The sequence below is a fragment of the Dipodomys spectabilis genome, unplaced genomic scaffold (assembly GCF_019054845.1).
Source record: "Dipodomys spectabilis isolate Male_0828 unplaced genomic scaffold, ASM1905484v1 ptg000228l, whole genome shotgun sequence".
NCBI lineage: Eukaryota > Metazoa > Chordata > Mammalia > Rodentia > Heteromyidae > Dipodomys > Dipodomys spectabilis.
In genome coordinates, this window is record NW_024870905.1 from 5629757 (window position 1) to 5642361 (window position 12605).

The window sequence follows — 12605 nt, forward strand, 5'->3', positions numbered from 1 at the left end:
TCCATCTTTGTGTCTGTACAAAATATTTTCACAATACAGAGCAACGGCCATATCTTACTTTAAAAATTCATCGATTCAATGGTATTCTTCAAGTGAATTGCCTGACTTTGATGTCAAATTGTATTCAAGAATTGTTTGTATACATCTATAATGATTTCTGCAGAGTTTGTGATTTTTTAAATCAGAAATCATTTTAACTTATCTGTTGAAATGAGTAGTACAGAAACTGAAAATATTTCTGATGCTTGTCTGAAAAAAGTATATTTTAAAATAATCTGTATTTTATTTGTATAATGTCCATAATCTATTTCTTTCTCTCCTAGATATAATACTTTGAATTCTACATTGTTTTATAATATATAGGTTCATTAATAAATGTGTTATTTCAGATAGCATTCCATATAGAAAAAGTTTAAGATTCCTTTTTTACCTAAGTCCTTATAGTATTTTACTTCTTTGGGATAAAATGGCAATGTTATCTACTTTCAAAAGTTTTGTAAAGATTATGCTATATAAAGGCCTTTCTAAGGTGAGGATTTAATACACTGATGTCTAACTAACTTTCAGTTCAATGAATTATATGTGTTGTTACATTTGTATTTTTTTAGTTTTTTATTGTGAAAATACTGTACAGAGGGGTTACAATTACATGGGCAAGATAATGAGTAAATTTCTTATCAAGCATTGTAGCCTCCTCCTTTGTTTCCCCTTCCCATCCCTTCCCATCCTCCCTCTGCCCCCCCCCCCCACTCAATTCTCCTCACTACCCTCCTCCCCGCACCAAAGTTGTAAAGTTCATTTTTGACATAATGACTTGTATTTTTGTAATCAATTTTTTAATAACTTTTTCATTTCTTACATCTGAAGAATGAAAAATATGGAATACTTCACAAATTTTCATATCATCCTTGTGCAAGTGCCATGATAATCTCTATATTGTTGTAATTTGGGTAAATGTGCTGCTGAAGCATGTAGTATCCTGTAAAGTTAAGTAGTTAATGATGCAATCTTTGTAAAGGCATATATCCTTAGTTGACTTTTTGTAACCAGGAAACCTTATTGTTCCTAAAAATGCTATTGATCTTACTTCTCTAAAATTCTGTGTATATTGGAAAAAACATATTGTTTGGTCGATTGCTCACATTTGCAATTTTTTTGTCAATGACTATTTTAAGTCTTTTTCATTTTAAATTTGATCATACTTTGAAGCCTTTATAGCTAGATCCAAAGGTGATAGCTTTTCAAGTACTTATTTATCAACTGAGTTAGCTTTGTGGAGCTAATGGATTCAAAGCAAGCCTTGCTTAAGAGCTCCTTCTAAACTTCTGCAGCTTAAAATTCCTAAATGAGGTCTTACTGGCACAAATGTCTACCTGACCCTTTACTCTTCTTCCATGAAGCAACAGACCAACCAGAATATCTTACCCTGACAGCATAGATTGTCTTACTGGAACAAAACTAATCTTAGTTATAAAGGATCATAGAGAGATGAACAATTAAGACAGAATCGTTTAGACTAGAAGGTATTTTATCAAAATATAATTGTTTCTTATACCTAATATTTCAAAAGTAGCTAAAGCCAAGAAGGTAAAAAAGTTTTGACATGCATGATTACCTAATGTCCTGGCCAGTCTACCATCCAACCAGGCAGGAATTTACACTACTGCCTTTCTTTCACCCAATATTTTCATAGTTACAAGAGAAGTCTATATGTTTCTCCTTGATATTAGGCCTTAAATTGGTAATGTTTATCACATTGTTTCCTCTTGCCTCTAGGCTGTAAATCTACAAATGGTAAAGCTTTAGGTCCAACTCTACCAACACTGAGGTAGAAATAATGGAATAATACTTTAAAACACAGTTGCCTTTGATACCCTAACCACAACAGTACATTGAAAAACAGGTGCCTTTTTCTTATATTATATATAGTTACATATTTTATCTTTATACGTGCTAATATTTTATTTCACACAGTGAAACTTACTAGAATTAATTGGTAATTTGACAAATAAATAGATATTTATTACAATAAATAGATTGGAATATAAATAATAAGGTTTAGAATGTACATTTGAATATAAAAATTATCAATGCAATGTCTTTGGTATAAACTTTTGATACCTTCTAAGTGTTCTTGGTCTTCTGAATTCACATTGTAAAAACAAATTGTTGTTTTCCTCTAATCTATAAGGGACTTTACTCTGCTGCTCTGTTTATTGTTTTAACTCACTGATTCCAAAATATTTTTCTCCAATTTCGGAAGCCTTCCTACTGATTATACCCAAATTTTATGATATGATATCTAAAATATATTACTCTTCTGCAGGACCCATGGGTCCTAGGATCCCAGGTCCCAGTTATCTGCTTCATCAGATAACAAGGGCAAGATTTCTCACCTAGACTCATGAAACATGTCAACAGAAAGTAATTGAAAATCCATCTCAATTCCTTATGACACCGGAATTAGCAGTTTGCAATTGTGAAATGCAGTGCAACTTAAAATGAAAGATGAGATCACAAAATCTGAAAGTACAGTAATTCAAACTTCCAAACAAATGACCAGCCCATATGTGTGACCAAGATCACAAATGTCACAAAATTATTTTTAATACCCCTCTTCTGATGATTACTGAAAGATTTTTGTCCAGCATAAGTAGACCAAAAAATTAGTTCCTAGAACGATAGATCCATAATTAGTCTACCAAGGCTAGGAAAACTTGACTTCAGGTCAAATATAATTCACAAAAACATTAATTGAGAATATCGTTAATGCTTCAAAATACTGGTACTTCAGTAAAACTTGGTTCTGTTGTATAAAAATGTTATCATTCACAAACAAATGACAACCTACATTTAATCTCCTGAAAACAGATTCCTTTTGAAATAATCTTTTAAAAATCACATTCACCAAAATAACATTTGACAAGTAGACGATAGTGACATTACAAATTTTTCAAGTTTAGGGTGCAAATTACAGTAGACTTGATTTATTTATCCAGCACTAATGCCAAGCAGGTTCAACCATTCATTAAAGTGTAGAAATAGTACCACCCACCATTTGTGTTGTTCAGTAGGTGCCTTCCAGAAATGTGTCAAATAGAACAACCTCCCATAATACAAACCCAAAAACCAGCTAATAAAGTAAGTTTCATCACTTAATAAGGTACATTTTGAAAAGTCACAAATAGATGCCTTATCATATGTTGTTTTATGTTTTCCCTATCTATCTAACATAGTAAGAAATATGACTTAAAGTCATGAATATGGGTACTCATCAGAGATGTGACAAACATAAAATCTGTCTTCTGTTTCTACCATATTCCTCTATAGTAGTAAATCGTGGTTTTCTTCTTTTTCCAAAACTTATAGGTAGTAGAAAATATTATCCCATGTAAAATAAAATAATCACAAACCTTTTTACAAAGCCATTTATAAAATTTTGTAGTTAGGAATATATTCTAAGCCATATTTAAACTTTCTTGTTGACTAAAGATTAATCTTCCAAATGGATGAGAATAAAATCATGTCTAGGTGCTTCACATCTCCAGTCTTGCAAATTGTTATTGCAGATGAATGAATTATGGAAATATAAGCTGACATCAGTTCAAGTATATGCAGGATTGAAACTCCGTGGAATGTATATAAACCTTTCAAAATATTAACAGACAGTTTAACAGAATGACTATCAGGAAGTTGAAACCAGAGAGGAATAATAGTAAAGGCATAGAATGAATGAAAAATGGAACAAGGGGCACGTACAGCTAGAATACTCAATGTACACATGTGATAAAGGAAGTGGTAAATCTGAAATAAATCTTGGAGAAGGGGTTGGTTGAGAATGATAGAAGGAGTCACTCTGATCAAGGAGCATTGGACAATTAGATGGACATATTTTTTGTAATACACTTGCAAAACCTTTTGTAATTTAGTTAGAAAACACAACAAAATACAAAAACACACAAAAATCACAACCAAACAGCAATCTCTAGAGAGGATGAATGTGACCTCTCAAAATTTTAAATAGTCAATGAAGGGTAGTGTTGGGAAAAGCAAACAAAGCTGTTCAAAGAGGGCAGTTTTGGGTAGCAGAGAATTTTGAACAGATTTAAATAGATTGTCTAAGGTTAAGAATCACCTACATCTGCTGCAAATATTTTCTTCTGTGAGTTCTCTTTGTCTGCAATGGATAATCCAGTCCTCAGCCACCCTTGATAGCTTGTGAAGATAGAATGAAAGAAACAAGATCAAGAACCCATTACTCCACTGGAGACAGAAAAGTCCTCTATGTTTTCTTACATCTCTCTTCACTACTCTTTCGTCAGACTTTTAAGTCAAGTGATTTTGAATTATATCTTTCATTCTTTGTTCTGGCAAAGTAATTAACCAAACTAATTTACTAAATATTATTTGCCATTTTTTCTACCATGCTGTTTACTTGTCTAAGAGAGTCCATTAAACTTCACCGTTGCATTTGGTTGCCACGAAAAACCAACATCTATGTTAATGAGGACAAACTCTAATGTAAAACTTTGTCTCCACAAAACCAGTCCAAGAAGTTGTGATCACAAATATTTAGCTATACTTTTTTCTTTTACCTTGAAAGCCTTCTTGTGTCTAAAGTGTCACAAAAATAAGTACTCCACTACTTTTTGGTTCAATCACTTCTAACCTCAAAGATATATTTTGCTAACAAGATGCTTAGAGGAAACCAAAGTATATTCCACTTTTATGTTCTCTCTTAGGACTCTCCCTAGATACCATATCAGGATCAGTGAAGTTATACTTTGCAAAAATATTTCAATAGATTATTTTTCTCTTGGTCTTGCATTTGCTCAGCAAGATGTATGGAAAAGAATAGAGTTAAATCATCCATACCTTGGGTGACAGTGTCTGTTACAAAAGACAATGCTTGTAAGTCCTAAATCTATGTCCTCCTCTTAGCTCTTGCCTGATTTCCAATTAAGCACAGCTTCTTGGCCTCAAGTCCAGTGAAGCTGAAAGTCTATAAGATATCCTCCTCACCCCGCCCCTCTATATCTTCATGGTTTCTCTTTTAAAACTCTTTGAAGTTGCCTCATTTGAACATAGAATTTATTTTCCTGTCTTCATTCAATCTATTCTGCATTGTAGTGAGCCATATAGGCTCTGTAAAATCACTTTAGGTAGCAAAAATATTAAGAAAATCTATATCAAAATTTCTGGCCCCCCTCCAATGCTGAAGTCAATATGCTTAGATAGGGCTTGTAAGAACATTGTTTGCTTACCCTTTCAATTTTCTCAATTCTTTTCTGATCCCAAACTTTTTGGCTTATGTAATGAGAAGTCTTCACTACCTCATGTTGATAAGGATATTATTTTTTGTGAACTGCTTAGAAATGTGTAATCATTGGAGTATCCAATCAGATTTTTTTTCTATGTTTGAGTGCTTCACGTGCAAAGACATTGGGGAAAGTGTTACAAACAGAAAAGCGTGAACCCAATACCTTCTTTCATTTTGGAGGGCACTTTCTGCCTAAATATTTTGACCCAAATTATCTTTTTCAAAGAATAATTTTGGTAATTAAAGTTCAATTCACAAATTTTGATGTCTTAGGTTTTTTTAAGAATTTTGAATTTCACCCAGTGAGAGTATATTTCCTGGGTAAGGACAATTCTCAAGGGAACCTACAGGATTTACAGTAAGGTTTCTGAAGTTTGTTTGTTTATTGTGAAAATGAGCTAACTTTACCCACATTTCTCCCTCTCAACTAAGTCTCCATAGCTGTATTTGCATGAAAGCCTATTTTCCCAGGCAATTTTCTTAATAGGCTAAGTTGTTAAAAAGTTTGAACCATTAAAATATGCCTGTCATAATTTTTTAACTCTTTTGAAATCCCTTTATCAAAATCACGTTTTCCCCAATCCTAATTCAACCTTTACCATCAAAAACTCTAACATGTTGTTCACATGATATAGTGTCCAGGCACCTATTATTTTCCAGTGGCTTTATGTGTCTATATGAAGATATAAGCTGATGCTGAGCAAAATGAACTCCAAGATATGGAAACAGAGATTTTTTTTGCAGTTGTTTTTAATGTACTATGTGATTTCTATTTTCTTTGGGTTTTTACCCCTATGGTTTGTCCTTGGCTCTATTTGATTTTGGTAGCCTGTGTATACATTTACCTTAATTAGGGAAGGGAAGAGGAACAACAAAATGGCGAGAAAAAGGACAAAGGGGAAGACAATGCAATAGCATTACTCACAAGACAATATGTTGGAAATGTACATTACAACTTGTGAGGAGTATTGAGGTGAAAGAAAACTGTGAGAAAAATGAAAGAGGGGGTAACAAGTTTGAAATGTTATGTATTCACTACCTTACAATTACTGGAACCCCATTGTACATCAATTTGACAATAAAACTAAATTAAAAAATAAGCTGCATAAAATATAATTTCACTGTATTGTTAAAGTAAATATTATTCTTTATTTTATGTAGCAACTTTTTAAAAATCAATACTATTTGGCATCTAATTTGAATGGATTACTCCTCTTTATCAGAGAGTCATCAACTTGAATGTTATCCAACTAGACAATATTTTCACAATAAACTTGCCAATATTTTGAAAAAAGAATAAATATAGTAGTTTCTCATAATAAAACCGAAAACAGTTTAATTCTATGGAAACCCATAACTTTTAAAAGTAAATAAGTTGTTAAGAGGACAGAATATATATGTTCCTCAAAATTCCTATGACTAATAAATACTCATTTTCAAATTCTGAACATTCCATACCTGAGATATTCAAAACAGTATCTGTTTGCATGTTATGTAATTTTGCAATAGATGCAGTTTCCAATGGAGTGTTACAAATTGAGAAGTCAGCAGAAAAATAGCCACATTCTCGTAGAGGAAAAAATTATGAAGCATCTGTAATTAATTCTTCAAGAGAAAGCAAATTTTTATCAAAGTAAGCTATTATTTCTATGACCATCAATCCCAAGATTTATGCTATAAAGTCATCCTAGTCCAATAGTTTCCAACTTGTAAAGTGCACCTTAAAATTCCCTTAATTCACATCATGAATAGCTTATCTCTATTGTGAAAAATGCTACACCTCTGATAATGTGATGCACTCCTTGTTCTGGAAAGAATACTACAATAAACTGAGTTGCATCATTTTTCCCCTAGTGAGATTCTTGAGATCAGAACACTTGCAAATGTTATTCATTTTTATACTTTTTAAACTATCACAGATATTCAGGATGCTAAGGTCAGAAGATTATGGTTGAAATCTCCAATAAACTCAGAAAAAGTCAGACACAAGTGGCACTGAGATTGAAGTGGTAGCGCACGATCCTTGATTATAAACAGGCTCAGAGACAGTTTACAGGCCCAGATATCAAGCCCTAGGACAAACCAATAAAACAAAAACAAATCCCAAATGTAGCATTTTTCTCATTGTATACAGAGGCAGGTAATTAAGGAACTTGCTTCCTGTGTTACCTATAGGTAGAAGTAAGAAGATGTCACACAATTATTCTCTTCATACAATGTCATAGAAAACCCTCAAAAATTGCAATTTTTTTCTATATTTATAAATTAATATTGATTTGTTGGCAACTCTGTCTAGATTATTTACATTATCATCTTATACATGAACTGTTGGAATTATCTATTAACTAAGATCTAATTATAACTCTCTTGAAAGCATATTCTAGGCAAATAGAATGCCAGAAACATTAGTGAATTTGTCAATTAAACCCTCTACTTAAAAAAAATTTTGTAGCATCCTATAAAATATTAAATTACAAACAAAACTAAAATATTTATTTTAACTCTAAATTCTAATTTAGCAAGATCTACAAAGTCCTGCATTTGATGAACTTTGCTATTTCTCTAGGCTTAAGATTTTGTAATCCTTCGTCATTTCTTTGGAATCCAACAGAATGATGCTTACTTACTTTTTCAAATTTTGGGTGGGAATCATGAGCCATTTGGAATCTGGGAATGTTCTGTAATGAAGAGAGCTTTTAAAACACAACTGAAGATTATATACGAGTTACATTTCAATAGGAATGTTGACTTTTCAAAACATAATGACAAAATTAGCCCAAACTTCCAACTGTGTATTCTTTTCTTGTTGTTTGGTTTGTTTTATTAGACAAAATTATACTACCTGGTCCAGGGAAAGTATCACTATTTAATTCTACTCTCTAATCTCCTGCTTTAGTCTGAGTACTAGAATTCCAAGCTTGTATCATATTGCCCTGCCATGGATTGTTGGTTTATTTAATCTAGACATAGACTAGCAAATCTGAACTTCTCCAATGATATTATCCACTAGAATGACTGCTCAGAGTGTTTATGTACTATTTTCAAAGATCTTCTAAATTTGACACAGGATATGATCATTTTCAGATGCACCTGCTGGTATCTCTGATTCATTCAATCCTTTTAATAATAATTACTTAACTCTCTTACTATTCCTCGTCCCTACCTATGTAATAGTCTCAAACGTTTTTGAAGAAAGTTCACTTGAGGACTTTCTAATATTAAAATTTATCTCTTAATTCTTACTCAGGACATATTTTCTATTGCTTTTTTAAAACTTTTCTGAATATTCTAAGAGTTGTTTCATTTCTGTATTTGTGTGTGCACATATAAGTGCCTCTGTGTGTATGTGTGTGTTTGTATGTATGTATGCAAAAGCCTCAAGCTCTTATTCATCAATCTTGCTCATGACTGGTATTCCATCACCTGAGACATTCTTCCAATCCAGGTTTTGGCTGGTAGTGTGGCAAAGACTGTTCTGCCCAGGCTGCATGCAAACTGAACTTGCCAGACTCCTTTACATTCATAGGTTTTATTTCTCCAGAAGTATCGACTTTTAAACTACAAACATTTTTGTGAGTGAAAAGTCTAAGCTGTAGTCCAGATTTTTAACTCAAAAATTCATAGAAAGATAGATGAACATATACATTGCTTATGCTGAGTGTACACTGTTAGAAATGTGATCTTACGCCAGGTGGTGGAGAGATCTGAGGATTGGGGTTCAAAGCCAGCCCAGGTAGGAAAGTCCAAGAGACTATTTTCTCCAATTAACTACAAGAAAACTGGAAGTGGCACTGTGGCTCAAGTGGTAGAGCAGTAGCCTTGAGCTGAATAGCAGAGGGACAGCGCCCAGGCTCAGAGTTCAAGTGCCAAGACCAACAACAACAACAAAATGCAAGTAAAGGAAAGAAAAAGAAATGTGATCTTAGCCACTAGTTCATTGCTATTATAATCCCTGCTCTCTCAAGATGGACTTTTTTTCCAGTTAAATCCATGCCCTTATGGCTGACTTGCTTTGGAACCAGAATTATTCTTCCATTCTACTTTTAAAAATTCGTGCGATTAGCAAGCGTGATTTAGAAAGGGAAAAGCCTCATACTTCATATTCCACTTAGGAACACTCCCATAAATCTACATACTGGACTTGGCTTTATTGTTTTGATGTTGTCTTATTTGTAGTCTTCTATAGTGTATTGAACCCTTATACTTAAACACAGAACTTCTCTTTCTCCTATTATTGCAAAGGTTTCGCTTACTGTTAACTCATGTGCACTAGGGAAATAATGCACAGCATATACACTCACAAAAAGAATGATCTGAGGACCTTCTTCCCATTTAAAATTTGGCTTAATTTGCAGAGTAATTATGAAGTTTGAACTAAATGTACTCATGGATAATGTATTTATAAGCAATATAAATATATTTTCTCTTTACTAAGTTTTCTCTGAAACACCTGTTACCTCATGTCCAAAAGTGTCCTTGTTTTAGTTCAATGAAGCCCGAAAACATTCCTTAGACCTCAAGAAGCACCAATGATTGTTACTGGACTTTGTGGAAACTGATCCCAGAAGAGGAATTGAACATAGAGGAATGATAGAGTTCAAATTAACTTCTGCTTTCCTTTTTACTTTACAAGAAAAGAATCCCAAGGCTTTAAGGAAACTCTGTCCCTTGCTTTTTCCAGTGTGTTTTTTATTCATATAAACTTGTCTGAAAACTTCTAGTTGAGAGTATTACAAAAGATAATAATATGCCATGTGAAGGCCAGCATAGAATAAAAGAAATTAATATTGTTGGTTTTTTTAGTTAGTTTGTATTTGTTTTTGCCAATTGTGTGGCTTTAACTCTGGACCTGGGCACTCTCCCTCAGCTCTTCAGCTCAAGGATAGTGCTCTACCACTTGAACCACAGCGCCATTTCTGACTTTTTCTGTTTATGTGGTACTGAAAAATCAGGGCCTCATGCATGCAAGGCAAGTACTCTACCACTGAACCACATTCCCATCCCCTAATAACATTGTTTTAAAATTGTTCTACTGCAAAGAAACAAAGACATGGAGGTTTAAAAGTGTCTTATGGATGGATATTTCACCCCTGAGATGATTCTCTTTTTGCAGGAGTCAGTTATCACTTCCTTTCGTCTGGTCCTGAGTTCTCCATAGCAATAAGAATTCCAAAAAAGCAGGATCATGTGAGTATGATTGGCACAAGCAGCCTCTTCTCAGACCAGTATCCCTTTAAGGAGAATCCCAAAGAAATATCGGGGGTTGTTTGTGTTTGCTTGTTTGTTTAGTTTGCCCTGGTTCTGGGGCTTGAACCCAGAGGCTGGACTCTGTCCCTGAACAGTTGTCTTTCTTGCCCACCTATCCTCAAAAATAGTACTCTACTGCTTGAGCCAAAACTCCACTTTAGGCTTTTTTAGTGTTTATTTACAGATAAGAGTTTCACAGACTTTTCTGTCTGGGTTGGCTTTGAACTAAGACAGTAATAAAGACAAGTGAGATCAACAGTATGGACTTCTCTTTTGAAAAAAGAAATATTCGATGAAGTTTATTATAAAGCTAATATATGACAATTTTTAAAAGAAAAGAATATTCCCAGCAAAGAAGCCATAACTTAAATAACTCAGCAAAAGTAGGTGTACTGAATCATTTTGGAATAATTTTTTATTCTTGGAAAGATTACTATTGACCTTGTCATTCCTTTTGGGGAAACTGAAAGTCATATTTGCACTTTTTTTGTTGGTCATGGTGCTTTCACTCTGATCCTCGGCGCTGTCCCTCACCTCTTCATCCCAATTTGAGCACTCTATCACTTTAGCTACAGCACCACTTCTGGGTTTCTTGTGATTAATTGAAGATAAGGGTCTCATGGACTTTCCTGACAAAGCTTGCTTTGAACCAAAATCCTCTGGACTCATCCTTCTGAGTAGCTAGGATTACAGGCTTAAGCTACCAGCACCTGGCTCATATTTGCATTTATGTGTACTTAATGACACTATGTAGACAAAGAATGGAAATTTGAATCAAATGATGACATTGCAGCTTTTCAGAAAAATTGGGGTAGGAATAAATATGTCCTCATTTTTCCATGTTGTTATATTAATGACTCATGAGCTATGGGACTCTTACATTAGCATCCTATGCCATCTGTGTAGGTGTTATTTAGTATTAGACAATATTCATAGAGTAATATAGAAAGACTGAGATTTTTAGAAAGCAAAGGAGATCAGGTATGAAAGAACAGCATAGAAGGAGATACATTTATCACACAGATATTAAGAACTAGCCTAAGAGATTTAGAATGTTAAAGGCAATGAGGTATAAGCCTAGTTGATAACTAGTTCTTCAATAACCAAAAATATTTCCCTAGGACAGTTTCTGGTATACGTTAGTTACTATCATTTATTCCTTCCATCTGGAGTTATTCCTTCTCTTCTATCACAACTGTTAATTAGCCTCTGCCTTTTTGGTGCCATGACTGACCAAAAAGATTTCCAAATCTCACTTAGACTAGCCTTCTCTGTGATTAGCAGTGACCTCTCAAAAGCCTGGAATCTTTGAATTTCCAGAATTCACCTTCCCTTGACATCTAAGTACATTCCTGGCATTAACTGCAGTGATCTAATGAACAAAACATTTTTTTTTTCAACGCAGTATCCTAATATAGGCAAAATGCATGAATTAGGGACTGTTGTCAGGTATCAATATGGAAGGAGCAATTATATATTCCAAGTATGTGTTCTTTATTTTGCATTTACTAACTGTTTTGTTTTGTTTTGTTTCTGACAGTCCAGGGAGCTTAAATTCAGGGCTAGGGAATTATTCCTGAGCTTTTTTTTTTTTTTTTTGTTCAAAGCCACCACTCTACCACTTGGGGTGCAGCACCACTTTCAGTGTTTTTCTGTGATGAATTGAACCCAGGTGTTCATGCATGCTAGGCAATCACCACACCATGAAGTCACATTCCCAGAGCCCTAAATGACTTTCTTAAGATGGCATTACATTTTCATTCCATAACTATGTATCATAATTTTGGCCAGGTGGTAGAAAATGACATACAAAACAATACTAAGTCCAGTAAGGCTGGATGGACAGTGAATAACCGTCATGGTCTAGCCAGGGCACAGAGGGGCTTACCTCACGGACCTGGTTAAACAGGCTGAGCAAGACAGCTCCTAACCCACAGCCTACCTCCAGAATGAGAGGGCCACCTTGGGTTCTAGCCACATGGGGACACTGGGCCACCTCCTCCAGCACGCATTAAACCATTTCCTGTGAGAGAGAGAG

General features: G+C 34.1%; 1 pseudogene; it reads right to left on the reverse strand.

Annotated features, from left to right (window-relative positions):
• Positions 1-871: 871 nt before the first annotated feature.
• On the reverse strand, positions 872-971 carry LOC122123437 (annotated as a pseudogene).
• Between the last annotated feature and the right edge of the window lie 11634 nt (positions 972-12605).